Below are 22,653 nucleotides of genomic sequence, written 5' to 3'. Positions count from 1 at the left end.
GTGCTGGAGTTCCAGCATAATATGATGGAAGTTCATACACAGGTGCACCAATCTCTAGTATATTAGGCTAGAACTTTCCATGTTGCAGCAAAATGCTGGCTATTTTTCAATCACCAGTCCGAAAACTGACTAGCCCGTGCTATTTTTACGATGGCATTATGTATTCAACCTTTTTACTCCACATCCTATTCCTCATAAAATAAAACATAAGTTCCTGCATAACTCATGCAGGTATTATTTATGAGGAAAAGCAAAATAGTAACCAAATATTGGAGTTAATAATGAATGATCATATGCAGAGATTATATCTCTTCCAAAACCAACCAAACAACACCTAAATATTTTAGAATCTTCTACTCACTCTTGACGACTGAATAAAGTATACTTCGGAAGGCGAAGACTACATCAACATAAAGCACTAGTATTTTGTAAAGGAAAAACAGTAAAACATAGTTTGAGACATTTTCAAGTCCATCGCACTGTACCACGTACATACACAGACAGCTAACGTACAAAACTCATAAATTTTAAGTTGCGCAGCTCTGACCTGAACAAGATACCTACAATGCAACCATAAAAAATAAGTTAGAAAAAATATCTTGAAAGGAAATTTCCTATAATAAAAAGATTTTATACCTGTAGCAAGCACAACAAATAGTAGTGAAAACTTTGATAAGAAAAAGTATGATATCAAATAAGTCATATTGCGATCTCTCCTTATTCAAGGGCATTATATGCATGTTTCAAAATTTTCACAATGATATTTCACGAACTTAGAAAATACAGACTTTACATTTTTATGCTGTGTGTGTGTTGGGGGTTGGAGGGGGGTTCAAGTACTAGAGAGAAGTTCAATGCAAAAAGTTTTCTTTTCTTTTCTTTTTCCTACAGTTGCAAAACACATCTATTTCTTTTTTCCACAAGTTCACTGCAACTTCAGAACACAAAGTAACCAATCTATCAACTACTGCAAGTACACGAACCATACCAAACCCAGCCAAAAGCCAGAAAACAAAGACCAGGGGCGGAAGCTATGTTGGCCCAAGGGGACCACCCTTGACCGAAAGTTTATACTACATATAAGGTAAAATACTGCTTGTTATTGATTAAAAATAGACTTTGAACACCCTTGCATAGCCCACTAGCAAAGGGTGTTCAAATTATTGAATTTTCTGTCTTCGCCACTCACAAAGACATCTTAACTGCTGAAGATAACCAAGAAATGCTAAATTGCAGGTTTGCAAAGAATTTTTTTCAAATGCATGCACTTCAAAATTGTTTCATATATAACTTCATGAAGAAAGGGAAGAAACACCGTAACATCAAGTTTATTCTCAAAATAAACAGCCAAAAATGATAATTGAAAAGAGCATCTCACCATTAGTTCTCCATTGAAGAATTGCATTGTCCATGCATAGTATTTGACCGAATATTCTTCAACCTTTAACACTATGTTAAAAAAAGTATCACCACGTCAAAACTCATAAAATCTGGCAGGAAAAACAAACAGGGTGGAAGGCAATTTTATTTTTTTTCCCGCTCCAAACATTTCCTCCAAATTTGCCTTTTTCTGCTTTCTATAGGAAGTCAGAACTATAATCAAAGCCTTTGTTACACGTATACCCAAAATAAAAGCACCCACTCAAGTTCATTGTTAGATATTTTAAAAAATATATATATAAAGGAAAATCTAAAGACTAAAGCCTGAAAATACTGTGTCCCTGAAGACAAAAGGGATAAAGCAATTACCCAAAGTGTATCTTCCACTCAAGTTTACTATTAGGAGTTCGTCAGCCAAATCCAAACATGCAATTGCAAACTAAATTTAAACTGCCAAATTTGTAACTTCAACATGAAACACTTGCAGGGCAACAAAAAATTAACAGTTCTAATACATCTAGGCTACAACAGATAATTGTTATTCCCTTGAGGAAAACAACTAGGGGAAACTGCTTTGTTTTATTTTTATGAGCATAGTGTTAGAACATCTTAATTATCATGTTTTAATATGTGATATCTAATATATCATACCATTCCACTGGAACATTGGATTCTATCAAACTATATGCATCATATACATTCAAATATTTACATCAAAATGCTAATAAAGTGACAAATCTGTGCTTTTAACCTTCAAGATTTATATTTTTTTTATGGTGAAAATATTTTATTAGCTCCTTATAGACAGCACCAAGTGGTTGCAAATTACGTATAGCGTAAAAGAAAATATTGGCATACCAGACGAATTCGAAGCTATTTTTCCTTTCATTCTATCTGTCCACTTAATGTTGCATTTTCATTTTGACTTTATGGCCTGTCTACTTTATTATTTACGGCTTGACGAGACGTAAGAAAGTCAACTAACATGTCAATGCCATATTCCATCTTGCACCAAAAAGCTAAATAGATACAAAAGATTGTATTTTTCATTTCGTACAACGATAGTTTTGTCTCCAAATCCACCCAGTGAGAGCAAGATGGAACTACGCACACCTCTACCCGTCGATGTCGATTTTGCTTCCTGACTAGATAACTAAAGCTTCTTTCAAAGAGACAACCATTTTGGTATCCAAATTGTGGAACATCTCCCTTAATCGGGTAACTTAAATCGGATAACTTATAGCCTGTTTGGGCGTGCTTCTTTTGGGTAAAAAGAAGCTTTTTTTGGGCCAAATGTACTTTTTTCCAAGGTTAAAGATGTTTTGCCAAAAGTGCTTTTGAGTAGACATAGAAGCATATTTCAGAAAAGCAAAATAAAGTAGTTTCTTCCCAAAAGCACTTTGAAAAGTACTTTTGAGGAAATTAACTTAAAAATACTTTTTAATAGTTTGGTCAAATACTAATTACTGCTCAAAAGTGCTTTTTCAATTGATTAGCCAAACACAAACAGTTCTTTGTCAAAACTCCTCATCAAAAGTACTTTTTTTAAGAAAGAAATTACAAATACCAAAAGTACTTTTTCTAAAAGCACCTTTCAAAATAAGCTAATATTAGAAGCGCAACCAAACAGACTATTAATGAGATTGCAAAAACAAATAATTTGCCTCATCCAACTCCCTTTCCGCACATGTTGCATCTGTTGCACATAGGAAAACATGTTTTCTAGCGTTGAATAGGGTGACAACACATACATTGTATACTATTATTCAAAGAAAGCTATCTCAAGTGTATCCTGACTTTTTAAAAGTCATCTTCAAATGTCAATCTTTAAAACAATCATCATAGATAAGAGACCCAATTTATTAACTTCATTCACAAGATATTGATTCTAATATTTAGAGTTGAAACAGATTCAAAAACTAATAAGACTTAACCAATTTATTTAATTGCCTTTTATCCGCATTGGAAAATGCTAATGTAATTATATAAAAGGGGTAAGGAATAAAAGACAGAGTGCACTCACATTGCCATCCCATCAAGAGGAGTGAAATCAGGATCAACAGATAAAAGTGCCGCATAACTCCACGGATGCATCTAAAGAGTATGCGCGTTTGGAGACAACAAGGGAAGCCACTCCCAATATTCCATCAGCTAACGGAGCAATCATCATTACGGACATTGTAAAGTAGCAAATAACCCATACCAGACGAGTAACATACAACCTTCGTCTCACCTTCCTCTTGCACAAGGGCGCTAGTACAACCAGTAAGAAAAGCAAAATCCTGGACATTCAATGCCAACAGCTCCCAGCTTTGGGTTTTAATGTCATAAGCTTCACCGCAGTACCTCTCTTCATCCTCCCGGCCTTCATATGGAAACGTGTTACCCCACAGAACATAGATCCTATCACCCTCAGCAAAGACACAAGCTTCGTGCCGGTGAAGCTTCTTGGAATAAGATACGGTGAGGTTTTATGGCGGAAGTAAGGTTAATGATTCCACCAGCCCAGTAGATGTAATCACCCACAACAGTCCATCCTCCAGCATTTTCGAAATCAATTCGGGCAACCGAAAAAAGTTGATGCGGCAAGAATATTACTAAATCAATACAATACCACAAATCCTCCCTACCAGCAACACCATGGACACATATCAAATATTGCTCATACGTCTGTTGCGTTGCCATTGAGATAGAAAGAAAATAGAAAAATAACACCACATAATCGAAATTGACAATTCTTTAGGCTTATATTAGGTTTGGCAAAGATAGCCCCAAATAATTGTCATTATATAGCCAAATCTTAAAAAACTACTCTTTTATATTCTCTCTAAAAAAAAACTACACGCTCATTTTGGCTCCTCACCCCTTTTCTCTCCTTGTATTTCTTCTTCTATCTCTCTCATAATTTAGCAAAAATTCTTGGAAATTATGCAAAAAAAATCAATGGGATGAAAAGGTAAGGTTGGTGTCACATCAGAGAAAATCATAAGCAAAAACTAGGAGAGAAAAAATATATTTCAACTTTGTTTTTCTTCTCTCTTCTTTTTTTTGTTGGATTGAATGAGTGGGTGTGATTGAAATTAGTTGAAAAAACTTAAATGAGGCTATATACAAAATTTGAGCAACATTAGCAAAAACTAAGAGAGAGAAAAAATATATTTCAACTTTGTTTTTCTTCTCTCTTCCTTTTTTTGTTTGGATTGAATGAGTGGGTACAATTGAAATTGGTTGAAAATGCCTAAACAAGGCTATATACAAAAATTGAGCAAGATTAGAAGTGATTTAGACTGATTTTAGGTAAAAAAAAATCAGACCTAAAAATCCAACTGCGACATGTGTATATCACGTTGTATATCGTGTACATCAGTGTATATCACACACAAAAGTTTTTGAGGACGCCTGTGTATATTATTTTGTATATCGTGTATACAACATAATTTTTTTATGGACGTCCATATATATCACATTGTATATCGTATATATAATACAAATTTTTATGGATATACACAGAGACACATAATATACATGATATATCACTTATGTACATAGAGATATACACGGGTTACAATAGGGGATATACAAGTGGAGTCGTCTTGAACTTGAGTTTTAAATCTGAAATATGTTATACAAAGAAGGAAAATAAAATTTTAATTAATATTTTTGATATACACATTATTATTATGTTACACACTGTGATATACAAATAATATAATTATTAATTATTGATCAAAAATGGAATTATTTTTGGATATAGCTTGTTTAAGCAAGTTATAAAATATAAAAACAATAAATTTAATTACGGGAGTAAATAATATTTTGGTATACAAAGAAAATTAATTTTTGATATACACAAAGAAGAAAAATAAACTTATGATATCTATTTTGGTATACACATGTCTGATGTGCTATACACTGTGATATACAAATAATATAATATTTTTATTGTGATATACATTGATATAAAGGCAGCAATAACTATATGTATAATTTTATATTATCGATATACAAAGAATAATATTATTTATATACAAAGAATGAAAATAAAATTTTAATATACATGTTGATATAGACAAAGAAGAAAAAAAAAGTTGTGATATGCATATTATTATTGTGATATATATTTACTGGCTATTTGATGCCAATATCTATAACTAGGACTGTTTTCTGCCAATTATATGAGTATGTTGTTATACCATGCCAAAACCCCAAGAAAATACTCTCAATGTGGCTCCTGTGGCTGTTACGTCTAGGGCTTTGGAATTTGAGGCCCGCTCTTTAGGTTTAGGGTTTTCGAATGTTCTATTGTTCTAGGATTTTTCACGGGGTCCAAACTCGGCCCGTGATTTAATACGATTGGATTAATATATTTGGAGCACAAGGCTTTTTAGCCCAGTCCAACCAAGCTTGGTTGAAGCTGAGATGGGCTGTCCCATGAGCCTAATGTAATATATATGAATAAAAATATTAAAATTAAAAAAATAAGAAACTATTATAAATATATTATATTATGGATACTCATTTAGTACTCTGTTGTAAATAAGCTTCCTCAAGAAGTTTATCCATATGAGACTCTGCCGTAAATATGTTTATCTATTTAGTACTCTATTGGAAATAAGCCTCCTGAATAAGCTTATCATTTTCGTACTCCGTTATGGATAAACATTACGCTCGGTAGAAGATCATCTATATCTGGTACAGTAACAGCTTACGCAACAGCTTGCAGTAGCAACTTACACAGCAACTTCCTTTCTTCTATAAATAGAGGAGTTTTCAGTTCATTATGTACATAAGTTTGAAGTTTGAATAATATATCAGTTTCTCTTTATACTTGTCTTTACTTTACAGTCTTTATTTTATAACACGTTATCAGCACGAGACTCTGTCATCTCGAGCAAATACTTTGAAAGTATCAGAGGTACGAACTTTCATTTTCTAAATAATGTCAAATCTTTCTAAACTTGAGTTTGTAGCCCTGGATATATCGGACAAAAGCTACATGTCTTGGGTGTTTGATGCTGAAATTCATCTTGATGCGATGGGTCTGGCAGACACCATCATGGACAAAAATCAAGCATCAAACCAAGACCGTGCCAAAGCAATGATATTCCTACGCCATCACCTTGATGAAGTCTTGAAAATAGAATATCTCACTATTAAAGATCCAGTCATACTATGGAATAATTTGAAAGATAGATATGACCACCTGAAGATGGTCGTTCTTCCACAGACACGTTATGATTGGACTCATCTAAGGCTACAAGATTTTTAATCTATCAGTGAGTATAATTCTGCTATGTTCAGAATTATTTCCGAATTGAAATTATGTGGTGATAATATTACTGATCATGATATGCTGGAGAAAACTTTCACCTTTTTTCATGCCTCGAATATGCTCCTGCAACAGCAATATCGAGTGATGGGATTCAAAAAGTATTTTGAACTTATCTCACATCTTCTTGTAGCTGAGCAACATAATGGGCTATTAATGAAAAACTATGAAAGCCGACCTACTGGTTCTTGTCCATTCCCTGAAGTGAATGAGACGAACTTCCACCAAGCTAAGTGTGGAAGAGGACGTGGCCCTAGCCTTGGTCATGGTCGTGGTCGGGGAAGAAACTCTAATCATGGTAATAATAATGCACCAAAGAACCCTCCTCACCACCGGCAGTGGAAAAGGAAGGAACAAAAGCATGAAACGGTGCAAGCCGCTGTCACGACCCAAAATTCCCACCTTCGGACCGTGATGGCGCCTAACATTTCACTTGCTAGGCAAGCCAACGTTAGAATAATATTATCCATTTTAAAACAATTTTTAAATTTATTAATAACAAAGAAACAAATGCGGAAGTAAAGTCTGAAATGTAGTGAAAGATCCATAAAAATAACGGTGTCTAATTACCATCCCATAATTTGTGTCACAAGTGCACGAGCTTCTAGAATAATAAAAATAAAGGTCTGAATAAAATAAAGTTGTCTGAAAATAAACACAAAGCTAAAGTAAAGTAGACGGGGATTTCAGAACTGCGGACGCCGTGCAGTTATGCCTCAAGTCTCCTCTGGTAGCTGAAATCCGAGCAAGTATATGGTACGTCGCTGGGACCAGCTCCAAAATCTGCACAAGAAGTGCAGAGTGTAGTATCAGTACAACCGACCCCATGTACTGGTAAGTGACGAGCCTAACCTCGACGAAGTAGTAACGAGGCTAAGGCATGTCACTTACATTAACATGTACGCAATAATAGTAATAACCACAATAATAAAATTAAATCAGATAACTCATTTCTAATAGTTGAAGCCAACTTAGCAGTCATAACCAATTATTATTTCAACCAATTTTCGTTGCAGCGTGCAAACCGCTCCCGCAATATATTCATTTTCAATCCTCCAATATATTTATTTTAATCAAGTATATATATAGACTTTTAAATAAGTCTGTTACGGCGTGCAATCCAATCCCCCAATATGGACTTTTGATAAGTCTGTTGCGGCGTGCAATCCGATCCCTCAATATATATATATATATATATTTACTTTTATTTCCGTTGCGGCGTGCAACTCGTTCCCCAAATATAACTTTAAACAACTCATAAATATAATAAAAATTACTCCAATAAATACCACGTCCAATGAGAAACTCTTAAGCATCAAGGCACACAATAATTATAATTTATTTATGAACAAACAATGGCAATTAGCAATTAATTATGAAAATCGTGAAACAAATAAGCTATTTAATATTTAATATACTAAATGTCAAGTAACAGTTAAGACACATAAATCAAGTAGCATGTAACAATTATTGTAGGAATTTCAGAAATTATATTTGACAAAGAATAGGAGTGAAACAATTATCATACCAATTAATTCGTGTATTAAAACAAATTTAGGATTTTCAAATAATTATGCAAACAATTAATTTGATGACATATAGACACTCGTCACCTCGCCTATACGTCGTTCACATGCATTTTACAGAACAAATAATTTAAGGGTTCTATTCTCTCAAGTCAAAGTTAACCACGACACTTACCTCGCTTTGCAATTTCAATCAATTACTCGACCATAACTTTTCCTTTTGAATTTGTCTCCAAAAGTGTCAAATCGATTCACAAACAATTCGATATACTCAATACAAATCATATGAATTAATAAAATCCGAAATTCATTTTAATATTCGACAGTGGGACCCACGTCTCAAATCCCGAAAAAACTCTCGAAATCCGAACACCCATTCTGATACGAGTTCAACCATATAAAAATTATCCAATTCCGATGTCAAATGGACCTTTAAATCTTAAATTTTTGTTTTTGGAAGATTTTATAAAAATATGATTTTTCTCCCAAAAGTTCACGGATTCATGATATAAATGAGTATGGAATCATGAAATATAATCAATATAGGATAAAGAACACTTACCCCAATGTTTTTCCGTGAAAAATCGCTCAAGAATCGCCTTACCCGAGCTCAAAAATGGAAAATAGTTGAAAATGGGACGAATTCCATTTTCCAAAAACTAAGTTTTGTTTCTCGGATTTTTACCCTTCACGAATGCGGTCAGTGCCTCGCGTTCTGTCATGACCCAAAATTCCCACCTTCGGACCGTGATGACGCCTAATATTTTACTTGCTAGGCAAGCCAACGTTAGAATAATATTAACTATTTTAAAAATAATTTTAAATTTATTAATAACAAGGAAACAAATGCGGAAGCAAAGTGTGAAATATAGTGAAATAATCCAAAAACAACGGTGTCTAAATACCATCCCAGAATTGGTGTCATAAGTGCACGAGTTTCTAGAATAAAATACAAATAAAGGTTTGAATAAAATAAAGTTGTCTGAAAATAAACACACTGCTAAAGTAAAATAGACGGGGACTTCAGAACTGCGGACGCCATGCAGTTATACTTTAAGTCTCCTCTGGTAGCTGAAATCCGAGCAAGTCTATGGTACGCCGCTGGGACCAACTCCAAAATATGTACAAGAAGTGCAGAGTGTAGTATCAGTACAATCGGCCCCATGTACTGGTAAGTGCTGAGCCTAACCTCGACGAAATAGTGACGAGACTAAGGAGATTCACTTACATTAACCTGTACGCAATATTAATAACAACAACAAATAATAGAAATAAATCAGGTAACTCATTTATAATAATTGAAGCCAACCCAGCAGTCATAATCTATTATTATTTCAACCAATTCTGTTGCAGCGTGCAACCCGCTCTCCCAATATTTTTCTTTTAATCAAGTCTATCATATATTTATTTCAATCAAGTATATATATAGACTTTTAAATAAGTCTGTTGCGACGTGCAATCCGATCCCCCAATATTGACTTTTCAATAAGTCTATTGTGGCGTGCAATCCGATACCCCAATATTGACTTTTAATAAGTCTGTTATATATTTATTTCCATCAAGTATATACATATATAGACTTTTAAATAAGTCTATTGCGTCGTGCAATCCGATCCCCCAATATTAACTTTTAAATAAGTCTATTGCGGCGTGCAATCCGATTCCCCAATATATATATATATATATATATATATATATATATATATGCTTTCATTTCCGTTGCCGCGTGCAACCCGTTCCCCCAATATAATTTTAAAAAACTCATAAATGTAATAAAACTTACTCTAATAAATACCACGTCCAATGAAAAATTATTAAGCATCAATGCACACAATAATTATAATTTATTTATGAACCAAACAATAACAAATAATAATTTATTATGAAAATCATAGAGAAAATAGGTAGTTTAATATTTAATATGCTAAATTTTAAATAACAATTAAAACACATAATTCAAATAGCATGTAACAATTAATGCAGGAATTCAAGAATTAATATTTGACAAAGAATAGGAGAGAAACAATTATTATAATAATTAATTTATGATTTAAAATAATTTATGATTTTTCAAGTAAGCAGGCAAACAATTAATTTGACGACGTATAGACACTCTTCACCTCGCCTATACGTCGTTCACATGCAATTCACATAACAAATAATTTAAGGGTTCTATTCCCTCAAGTCAAGGTTAACCATGACACTTACCTCGTTTTGCAAATTCCAATAAATTATTCAACCACAGCTTATCCTTTTAAATTTGCCTCCGAAAGCTTCAAATCTATTCACAAACAATTTGGTATATTCAATACTAATCATAGAAATTAATTCCATATGAATTTATAAATTTTTCAGATAAAAATCCAAAATTTATTTAAATATTCGACAGTGGGACCCACGTCTCAAATCTCAGAAAAACTCACGAAATCCGAACACCCGTTCTGATACGAGTTCAACCAAACAAAAATTGTCCAATTCCGATATCAAATGGACCTTAAAATCTAAATTTCTCGTTTTTGGAAGATTTTAGAAAAATCTAATTTTTCTTTAATAAATTCACGGATTCATGATATAAACGAGTATGGAATCATGAAATATAATTAATATAGGATAAGGAACACTTACCCCAATGTTTCCCGTGAAAATCGCCCAAATATTCGCCTTAACCAAGCTCAAAATGACCAAAATGAGTAAAAATGTCGGACTCTTCGATATATACACTGCCCAGGCATTTCCGCACCTGCGGTGCCTGGACTCGCACATGCGAGCTGGCATCTGCGAGAAAAATCTCACATCTGTGACATGGGGCTGCCAGGCGAGGCCTCGCACCTGCGGAGGAAAAATGCGCACCTGCGCTGCCTTCGCTTTGCAATCATTTGGTCCGCTTCTGCGGACGCGCAGGTGCGTGCAGGTTTCCGCACCTGCAGACTTTTGCCCAGCCAAGCCCGGGCGCATCTGCGATCAAGGCTCGCTTCTGCGAGCTCGCACCTGCGAGAAATATCCGCAAGTGTGATTACAGTAGAAGGAAAAATACAGATTTTGCTTAAGTCCAATTCTTGATCCGATTTCAATCCGTATCACTCTCGGGGTACTCGGGACCCCCGTACGAATATACCAACAAGTCCAATAATATAATACGGACTTACTCGGTGTCTCGTATCACGTCAAACAACGCTGGAATTACAATTCACACCCCGATTCGAACTTTGAGTTTTAAACTTTTCAATTTGCAAATCTCGTGCCAAAACATATTAAATGAATCCAGAATGACTTCAAATTTGGCACACAAGTCATAAATGACATAACAGAGCTTTTTATATTTTCAGAATCGGATTCTGGCTCCGATATCAAAAAGTCAACCTCGTGGCCAAACTTGGAAATCTTTAGCTTTTAAATTACTAGTTTCCGTTAAATGGTCATAACTTGAGTTAGGGACCTCCAAATTATATTCCGGGCATACGCCAAAGTCCCAAATCACGATACGGAGCTACCGGAACTATCAAAACACTGATCCGGGTCCATTTGCTCAAAATATTGACCAAAGTCAACTCAGTTGAGTTTTAAAGCTCTATTTCACATTTTAATCCATTTTCACATAAACACTTTCCGGAAAATTTTACGGACTGCGCACGCAAGTCGAGGAATGATAAATGGTGCTTTTCGAGGTCTTAGAACACAAAATTTCTTATTAAATTTAAGGATGACAATTTGGGTCATCACGTTTTCCACCTCTAAAACAAACGTTCGTTCTCGAACGGAGTTAGAAAAAAAGTACCTGAGCTGGTGAATTAGTGGTGATATTTACTTCGCATGTCCGACTCAGACTCCCAGGTAGATGCCTCTACCGGTTGACCTCTCCATTGCACTCGAACTGAAGGATAACCCTTAGACCTCAACTGTCGGACCTGCCGAGCTAGAATAGCCACCGGCTCCTCCTCGTAAGTCAAATCTTTGTCCAATTGGACTGAGCTGAAATCTAACACATGGGACGGATCACCATGATATTTTCGGAGCATAGACACATGAAACACCGGATGAACCGCTGATAAACTAGGTGGTAATGCAAGCCTGTAGGCTACATCACCCACCCTTTCAAGAATTTCAAAAGGTCCAATATACCTAGGGCTTAACTTGCCCTTCTTTCCGAACCTCATTACACCTTTCATAGGTGAAATCCGGAGCAATATTTTTTCTCCAACCATGAATGCAATATAACGAACCTTACGGCCGGCATAACTCTTTTGCCTAGATTGAGTTGTGCGAAGTCGATCCTGAATAACCTTGACCTTATCCAAGGCATCCTGTACCAAATCGGTACCCAACAACCGAGCCTCTCTCGGTTCAAACCAGCCAACTAGCGAACGACATCGCCTTCCGTATAATGCCTCATATGGAGCCATCCGAATGCTTGACTGGTAGCTATTATTATAAGAAAACTCCGCAAGTGGCAAGAACTGATCCCAAGAACCTCTAAAGTCTATAACACAAGCGCTGAGCATATCTTCCTATATCTGAATGATGCGCTCTGACTGTCCGTCTGTCTGTGGATGAAATGTTATACTCAACTCAACCCGCGTGCCTAACTCACACTGTACATCCCTCCAGAACTGTGAGGTAAACTGCGTACCTCGATCTGAAATAATAGACACGGGCACACCGTGAAGGCGGACAATTTCACAAATGTAAATTTCAGCTAACCTTTCTGAAAAATAGGTAACTGTCACTGGAATGAAATGTGCTGACTTGGTCAACCTGTCCACAATGACCCAAACTGCGTCAAATTTTCTCTGAGTCCGTGGGAGCCCAACAACAAAATCTATAGTGATACACTCCCACTTTTACTCAGGAATTTCTATTTTCTGAAGCAAACCACCAGGTCTCTGATGCTCGTACTTGACTTACTGACAATTTAGACACCGAGCTACATATGCAACTATATCCTTTTTCATTCTCCTCCACCAATAATGTTGCCGCAAATCTTGATACATTTTGGCGGTACCTGGATGAATAGAATACCTGGAACTGTGTGCTTCTTCAAGAATTAATTCACGAAGCCCATCCATATTAGTCACACAAATACGACCCTGCATTCGCAGAACCCCATCTTCCCCCACAGCAACCTGTTTGGCATCACCGTGCTACACCGTGTCCTTAAGGACAAGTAAGTGAGGATCATCATACCGCCTCTCTCTAATGCGCTCATATAAAGAAGACCGAGCGACTGTGCAAGCTAGAACCCGATTGGGTTCTGAAACATCTAACCTTATGAACTGATTAGCCAAAGTCTGAACATCTACAAATAATGTCCTCTCACCAACTGAAATATACGCAAGACTGCCCATACTCACAACCTTTCTACTCAAAGCATCGGCCACCACATTGGCCTTTCCGGGGTGATACAAAATGGTGATATCATAGTCTTTCAACAACTCCAACCATCTTCTCTGCCTCAAATTAAGATATTTTTGTTTGAACAGACACTGAAGGCTGTGATGATCAGTAAATACCTCACACGAGACACCATAGAGGCAATGCCTCCAAATCTTCAGCGCATGAACAATGGCTGCCAATTCTAAGTCATGAACAGGATAATTCTTCTCGTGAACTTTCAACTACCGCGACGCATATGCAATTACCTTGCCATCTTACATTAATACTGCACCAAGCCCAATATGAGATGCATCACAATATACCGTATACGATCCTAAGCCTGTGGGTAATACCAACACTGACACCGTAGTCAAAGCGGTCTTGAGCTTCTGAAAGCTCATCTCACACTCGTCTGACCATCTAAATGGGACACCTTTCTGGGTCAATCTGGTCAATGGGCTTGCTATAGATGAAAACCCTTCCACAAACCGACGCTAATAACCTGCTAAACCCAGGAAACTACGGATCTCTGTAACTGAAGTAGGTCTAGGCCAATTCTGAACAGCTTCAATCTTCTTAGGATCCACCTTTATGCCTTCTGCCGATACAACATGCCCCAAAAAGACAATTGAGTCTAACCAAAACTCACATTTTGAAAACTTGGCATATAACTGATTATTCTTCAAGGTGTGAAGCACACTTCGAAGATGCTGCTCATGTTCCTCTCGACTGCTGGAGTAAATCAAGATATCATCAATGAATACAAAAACAAAAGAATCCAAATAAGGCTTGAACACCCGATTCATCAAATCTATAAATGTTGCTGGGGATTTGTCAACCCAAATGACATCACTAGGAATTCGTAATGCCCATACCGAGTTCGAAAAGCTGTTTTAGGGACATCAGATGCCCAAATCTTCAACTGATGGTAACCAGACCTCAAATCGATCTTTGAAAATACCTTGGCACCCTGAAGCTGATCAAATAAGTCATCAATTCTTGGCAACGGATATTTGTTTTTGATTGTGGCCTTATTCAACTACCGATAGTCTATACACATCCGTATAGAGCCATCTTTCTTCTTTACAAATAATACTGGTGCACCCCCGGGTGAGACACTAAGTCTAATGAATCCTTGATCAAGCAAGTCTTGTAACTGCTCTTTCAATTCTTTCAACTCCGGCGGGGCCATAAGGTATGGTGGAATAGAAATGGGCTGAGTGACCGGAGCCAAATCAATACAGAAGTCAATATCTCTGTCGGGTGGCATCCCCGGCAGATCTGCAGGAAATACTTCTGAAATTCACGAACAACTGGTACTGAGTCCATAGAAGGGACATCCGCACTGGGATCGCGAATATAAGCCAAATAGGCTAGACACCCTTTCTCTACCATACACCGAGCTTTCGTATAAGAAATAACACTGTTGGCAGAATGGCCAGGAGTTCCTTTCCACTCTAACCGAGGTAACCCCGGCATAGCGAGGGTCACTGTCTTGGCATGACAATTCAATATAGCATGATAAGGAGACAACCAATCCATACCTAAGATAACATCAAAATCTACCATATCAAGAAGTAGAAGATCCACACTAGTCTCAACATTACCAATAGTAACCACACACGAACGATAGACATGATCTGCTACAACAGAGTCTGCCACCGGTGTAGATACACACACAGAAGCACTCAGAAAATCACAAGGCATAACCAAATATGAAGCAAAATAGGAGGACACATAGGAATAAGTAGATCCTGGATCAAATAGAACTAAATCATCTCTATGGCAAACTGGAATAATACCTGTGATCACAGCATCAGATGACTCGGCCTCAAGCCTAGCTGGAAAAGCATAAAATCGGGGCTGGGCCCCACCACTCTGAACTGTGTCCCTGGGACGGCCTCTGACTGGTTGGCCTCCAACTCTAACGGTATGACCTCCACCTCTAATGGCCTGACCTCCACCTCTAATAGCCTGACCTCAACCTCTAGCTGCCTGACCCCTACCTCTAGCTGGCTGAGAAGGCAGTGAAGTAACCGGTGCCGGTATGATGGCATGAGAATCTTGCCGATATCTGTTACTCGCCAATGTTCCCACACTCATAATACCCATCCTGATGCCGTGGCTGCTGAAACTAAAGCTGACCCAAATGGGCCGGATAACTGCTATAGTAACTCTGGAGTGGTAATGCACTGATAGGAGCTGAAAGTGCACTGAATACTGGCTATCCACAGTAAGGCATAATAGGACCGTGACTCCCTGAAGCACCGGGAGATACATGAAGTGCTGAATGAAACGGTCTGGGAGGATGTCCACTACCAAAACTACCTCTGCCTCCAGACGAGGCACCACTGAAACCACCAAACTGACGAGGCCTCTTATCGGACCTCTGCCCTCTCTCCTGTGCAAGAACCATCTCGATCCTCCTTGCGAGATTAGCAGCCGCCTGAAAAGAAATCTCACTTCCGGTCTCCTTGGCCATCTAAAGTCTGATAGGGTGAGTGAGTCCCTCAATAAACCTCCTCACTCTCTCTCCCTCCGTAGGTAGTAAAAGGAGAGCATGACGGGCCAAATCCACAAAACGGGACTCATACTGAGTAACAGTTATACTGCCCTGCTGTAGACACTCAAATTGCTTGCGGAATTCCTCTCTCAATGTGATAGGAAAGAACTTCTCCAGAAATAGCTGAGAGAACTGCTCCTAGGTAAGTGCAGGTGATCCAACTGGCTGGGTCAATGTATAATCTCTCCACCACCTCTTGGCGGAACCCTTCCTCTGAAATACAGCAAAATCAACCCCATTGGTCTCAACTATACCCATGTTCCGCAACACCTCATGGCGGCGTTCAAGATAATCCTGTGGGTCCTCAGGAGGTTTACCGCTGAAGTGAACTAGAAAAAGCTTAGTAAACTTATCCAGTCTCAATAAGGTCTCAAAAGACATGGCAGGCCTATCACCGGTCTGTGCCGCAACAACTGGCTGAACTACCTCAACTGGCGGGGTTGCTGGAGCCTAATTCTGGGGAGCCATCTGCTCTAGAGCGGGAGTAGTGGGAGTTTGTGCTCCTCCCCCAGCCTGTGAGATGGCTGGTCCCACTGGAATTGCACCATTCTAGGCCACGCCCTCCATAAGACATACCAGACGGGCTAGAGCATCCTGAAGTACTGGAGTGGTTATGAATCCTTCCGGGACCTGAACTGGTCCAACTGGTACATTCTGAACTGGAACCTCCTCCTGAAGGTCCACCTGAGGTTCTACAGCAGGTGCAACTGCTTGAGCTCTGGACTGAGCTCTACCTCGGCCTCTAGCACGACCTCGACCTCGACCTCTACCCCTGGCCATAGTTACCACCGGGGGTTCTGGTCCCTGTCCATCGGTAGAGGTATTATGTGTTCTCACCATCTGCGAGAGAATAAGAGTAGAATGGTTCAATCATCGATGATAGAATAAAATCGCACGACAGAATAAGAAAGAAGTGATATTGTTCCTAAACTTCATAGCCTCTGAGAGATAAGTACAGACGTCTCCGTACCGATCCTTCAGACTCTACTAAGCTTGCTCGTGACTCGTGAGACCTATGTAACCTAGTGTTATGATACCAACTGCCACGACCCGAAATTCTTACCTTCAGACCGTGATGGCGCCTAACATTTCACTTGCTAGGCAAGCCAACATTAGAATAATATTAACCATTTTTAAATTTATTAATAACAAGAAAACAAATGCGGAAGCAAAGTTTGAAATATAGTGAAATAATCCATAAAAACAACGGTGTCTAAATACCATCCTAGAATTGGTATCACAAGTGCACGAACTTCTAGAATAAATACAAATAAAGTTGTTTGGAAATAAACACACAGCTAAAGTAAAATAGACGGGGACTTCAGAACTACGGACGCCATGCAGTTATACCTCAAGTCTCCTCTAGTAGCTGAAATCCGAGCAAGTCTATGGTACGCCGCTGGGACCAACTCCAAAATCTACACAAGAAGTGCAGAGTGTAGTATCAGTACAACCGACCCAATGTACTGGTAAGTGCTGAGCCTAACCTCGATGAAGTAGTGACGAGGCTAAGGCGGTTCACTTACATTAACCTGTACGCAATATTAATAACAACAACAAATAATAGAAATAAATCAGGTAACTCATTTATAATAATTGAAGCCAACCCAGCAGTCATAATCCATTATTATTTCAACCAATTCTGTTGCAGCGTGCAACCCGCTTTCCCAATATTTTCCTTTTAATCAAGTCTGTCATATATTTATTTCAATCAAGTATATATATAGACTTTTAAATAAGTCTGTTGCGGCGTGCAATCCGATCCTCCAATATTGACTTTTCAATAAGTCTATTGCGGCGTGCAATCCGATCCCCCAATATTGACTTTTAATAAGTCTGTTATATATTTATTTCACTCATGTATATATATAGACTTTTAAATCAGTCTGTTGTGGCGTGCAATCCGATCCCTCAATATTGACTTTTCAATAAGTCTATTGCGGCGTGCAATCCGATCCCCCAATATTTACTTTTAATAAGTCTGTTGCAGCATGCAACCCGATCCTCCAATATGGACTTTTTAATAAGTCTGTTGCGGCGTGCAACCCGATCCTCCAATATATCCATTTCAATCAATTCTTATAGAAGAAATTTTTCCAATAAATGCAACAATTAATATAAAATTATAAGACAACAAGCATACAATAATTATGATTTAATTATGAAACAAACAATGACAAATATCAAATTATTATATAAATCAGGGAGAAAATAGACAGTTTAATATTTAATATGCTAAATGTCAAATAACAATTAAAACACATAATTCAAATAGCATGTAACAATTAATGAAGGAATTCAAGAATTAATATTTGACAAAGAATATGAGAGAAATAATTATTATAATAATTAATTTATGATTTAAAATAATTTATGATTTTTCAAGTAAGCAGGCAAACAATTAATTTGACGACGTATAGACACTCGTCACCTCGCCTATACGTCGTTCACATGCAATTCACATAACAAATAATTTAAGGGTTCTATTCCCTCAAGTCAAGATTAACCACGACACTTACCTAGCTTTGCAAATTCCAATCAATTATTCGACCACAACTTTTCCTTTTAAATTTATCTCCGAAAGCTTCAAATATATTCACAAACAATTTGATATATTCAATACTAATCATAGGAATTAATTCCATATGAATTTATAATTTTTCCGGATAAAAATTTGAAATTCATTTAAATATTCGATAGTGGGACCCACGTCTCAAATCCTTAAAAAACTCGCGAAATCCGAACACCCGTTCTGATACGAGTTCAACCATACAAAAATTGTCCAATTCCGATATCAAATGGACCTTCAAATCTAAATTTCTCATTTTTGGAAGATTTTAGAAAAATCTGAATTTTCTTCCATAAATTCATGGATTCATAATATAAACGACTATGGAATCATAAAATATAATCAATATAGGATAAGGAACACTTACCCCAATATTTTTCGTGAAAATCGCCCAAAAATTCGCCTTAACCGAGCTCAAAATAACCAAAATGAGTAAAAATATCGGACTTTTCGATATATACACTGCCCAGGTATTTCCGCACCTGCGGTGCCTAGGCTCGCACATGCGAGCTCGCATCTGCGAAGTGGGGCTGCCAGGGCTGCGGAGGAAAAATACGCACCTGCGCTGCCTTTGCTTCTGCGATCATTTGGTCCGCTTCTACGGACGCGCGGGTGCGTGCAGGTTTCCGCACCTGCGGACTTTTGCCCAGCCCCGCCCGGGCGCATCTGCAATCGAAGGCTCGCTTCTACGAGCTCACACTTGCGAGAATAATCCGCTTGTGCGATTACAGTAGAAGGAAAAATATAGATTTTGCTTAAGTCCAATTCTTGATCCGATTTCAATCTGTATCACTCTCGGGGTACTCAGGACCCCGTACGAATATACCAACAAGTCCAATAACATAATACGAACTTACTCGGGGTCTCGTATCATGTCAAACAATGCTGGAATTACAATTCACACCCAGATTCGAACTTTGAGTTTTAAACTTTTCAATTTGCAAATCTCGTGCCAAAACATATTAAATGAATCCAGAATGACTTCAAATTTGGCACACAAGTCATAAATGACATAACAGAGCTTTTTATATTTTCAGAATCGGATTCTGGCTCCGATATCAAAAAGTCAACCTCGTGGCCAAACTTGGAAATCTTTAGCTTTTAAATTACTAGTTTCCGTTAAATGGTCATAACTTGAGTTAGGGACCTCCAAATTACATTCCGGGCATATGCCCAAGTCCCAAATCACGATACGGAGCTACCGGAACTATCAAAACACTGATCCGGGTCCGTTTGCTCAAAATATTGACCAAAGTCAACTCAGTTGAGTTTTAAAGCTCTATTTCACATTTTAATCCATTTTTCACATAAAAACTTTTCGAAAAATTTTACGGACTGCACACGCAAGTCGAGGAATGATAAATGGTGCTTTTCGAATCTTAGAACACATAATTACTTATTAAATTTAAAGATGACATTTTGGGTCATCACACGTTCGCGAAGTACATTCTTGTGCTACCAAAACTTTGCTCTACGCGAACGCGAAGGCAACCTCGCGAACCCGAAGCCTTGCCAAATTTGGCCTTCGCGAAAGCGATTCACCCTACGCGAACGCGAAGCTTTATCGCTTGGTGCCTGGCTAGGCCTCGCCTTCTACGCGAACTCGAATGCTTCTACGCGTTCGCGATGAACACTGCCCTCTACCTTCGCGAACGCGGCCCCCTCTTCGCGAACGTGTAGAGTAAATTTCACCTGCCTCAAGTTCCTCTTCGCGAACGCGATTCCTCTATCGTGAACGCAAAGAAGGAAACAAGACAGTGCATCAGAAAATTTTCCAGCAGAGTTCCAAGTCCAAAATTCAACCCGTTAACCATCCGAAACTCACCCGAGCCCTCGGGGCTCCAAACCAAACGTGCACACAAGTCCAAAAACCTCATACGAACTTGCTCGCACGATCAAATCACCAAAATAACACCTAGAACTACAAATAGGACACTAAATCAAAGGAAATTTTCAAGAAAACCTTAAAACTTATATTTTCACAATCGGACTTCCGAATCACATCAAATCAACTACGTTTCTTACCAAATTCGACAGACAAGTCATAAATATTATTGTGGACCTGTACCGGGATGCCGAACCACAATACGGACCTGGTATCAACAAGACCAAACATTGGTCAATTCTTAAAAATCATTAAGCTTTCAAACTTTTAATTTTTCATCAAAATTCCATATCTCGGGCAAGGGACCTCAGAATTTGATTCCGGACATACGCCCAAGTCCTAAATCATGATACGGACCTACCGGAACTGTCAAAACACGGACCCGAGTCAGTGTTAAAGCTCTATTTCACATTTTAATCCATTTTTCACACAAATATTTTCCGAAAAATTATACGAACTGCGCACACAAGTCGAGGAGTGATAAATAGTAATTTTCGAGGTCTTAGAACACAGAATTAATTATTAAATTTAAAGATGACATTTTAGGTCATCATATTCTCCACCTCTAAAACAAACGTTCGTCCTCGAACGAAGTTAGAAAAAATACCTGAGCTGGTGAATAAGTATGGATATTTACTCCGCATGTCCGACTCAAACTCCCAGGTAGATGCCTCTACCGGCTGACCTCTCCATTGCACTCGAATTGAAGGATAACCCTTAGACTTCAACTGTCGGACCTGCCGGCCTAGAATAGCCACTGGCTCCTTCTCGTAAGTCAAATCTTTGTCCAATTGGACTGAGCTGAAATCTAACACATGGGACGGATCACCATGATATTTCCGGAGCATAGACACATGAAACACCGGATGAACTGCTGATAAACTAGGTGGTAATGCAAGCCTGTAGGCTACATCACCCACCCTTTCAAGAATTTCAAAAGGTCCGATATACCTAGGGCTTAACTTCCCCTTCTTTCCGAACCTCATTACACCTTTCATAGGTGAAACCCAGAGCAATATTCTTTCTCTAACCATGAATGCAATATAACGAACCTTACGGCCGGCATAACTCTTTTGCCTAGATTGAGTTGTGCGAAGTCGATCCTGAATAACATTGACCTTATCCAAGGCATCCTGTACCAAATCGGTACCCAACAACCGAGCCTCTCCCGGTTCAAACCAGCCAACTGGCGAACGACATCGCCTTCCGTATAATGCCTCATATGGAGCCATCTGAATGCTTGACTGGTAGCTATTATTATAAGCAAACTCCGCAAGTGGAAAGAACTGATCCCAAGAACCTCCAAAGTCTATAACACAAGCGCGGAGCATATCTTCCAATATCTGAATGGTGCGCTCTGACTGTCCGTCTGTCTGTGGATGAAATGTTATACTCAACTCAACCCGCGTGCCTAACTCACACTGTACATCCCTCCAGAAGTGTGAGGTAAACTGCGTACCTCGATCTGAAATAATAGACACGGGCACACCGTGAATGCGGACAATTTCACAAATGTAAATTTCAGCTAACCTTTCTGAAAAATAGGTAACTGCCACTGGAATGAAATGTGCTGACTTGGTCAACCTGTCCACAATGACCCAAACTGCGTCAAATTTTCTCTGAGTCCGTGGGAGCCCAACAACAAAATCTATAGTGATACACTCCCACTTTTACTCAGGAATTTCTATTTTCTGAAGCAAACCACCAGGTCTCTGATGCTCGTACTTGACTTAATGACAATTTAGACACCGAGCTACATATGCAACTATATCCTTTTTCATTCTCCTCCACCAATAATGTTGCTGCAAATCTTGATACATTTTGGCGGTACCTGGATGAATAGAATACCTCAAACTGTGTGCCTCTTCAAGAATTAATTCACGAAGCCCGTCAATATTAGGCACACAAATACGACTCTGCATTCGCAGAACTCCATCTTCCCCCACAACAACCTACTTAGCATCACCGTGCCGCACCATGTCCTTAAGGACAAGTAAATGAGGATCATCATACTGCCTCTCCCTGATGCGC

General features: G+C 38.3%; 1 long non-coding RNA gene across 1 annotated transcript; it reads right to left on the bottom strand.

The window, feature by feature from the left end:
* Positions 1 to 341: 341 nt before the first annotated feature.
* Positions 342 to 4,343, bottom strand: LOC104117904 (uncharacterized). The gene is made up of 3 exons (XR_691156.4): positions 3,404 to 4,343; positions 1,379 to 1,449; positions 342 to 560 (listed from the first exon to the last, which is right to left on the bottom strand). It is a non-coding gene; the product is annotated as an uncharacterized lncRNA (long non-coding RNA).
* Positions 4,344 to 22,653: the final 18,310 nt, after the last annotated feature.

This window comes from Nicotiana tomentosiformis, chromosome 8 (assembly GCF_000390325.3).
Source record: "Nicotiana tomentosiformis chromosome 8, ASM39032v3, whole genome shotgun sequence".
Taxonomy (NCBI): domain Eukaryota; kingdom Viridiplantae; phylum Streptophyta; class Magnoliopsida; order Solanales; family Solanaceae; genus Nicotiana; species Nicotiana tomentosiformis.
The sequence above is the reverse complement of the archived record's forward strand: the minus strand, read 5'-3'. Positions and strand labels throughout refer to the sequence as shown.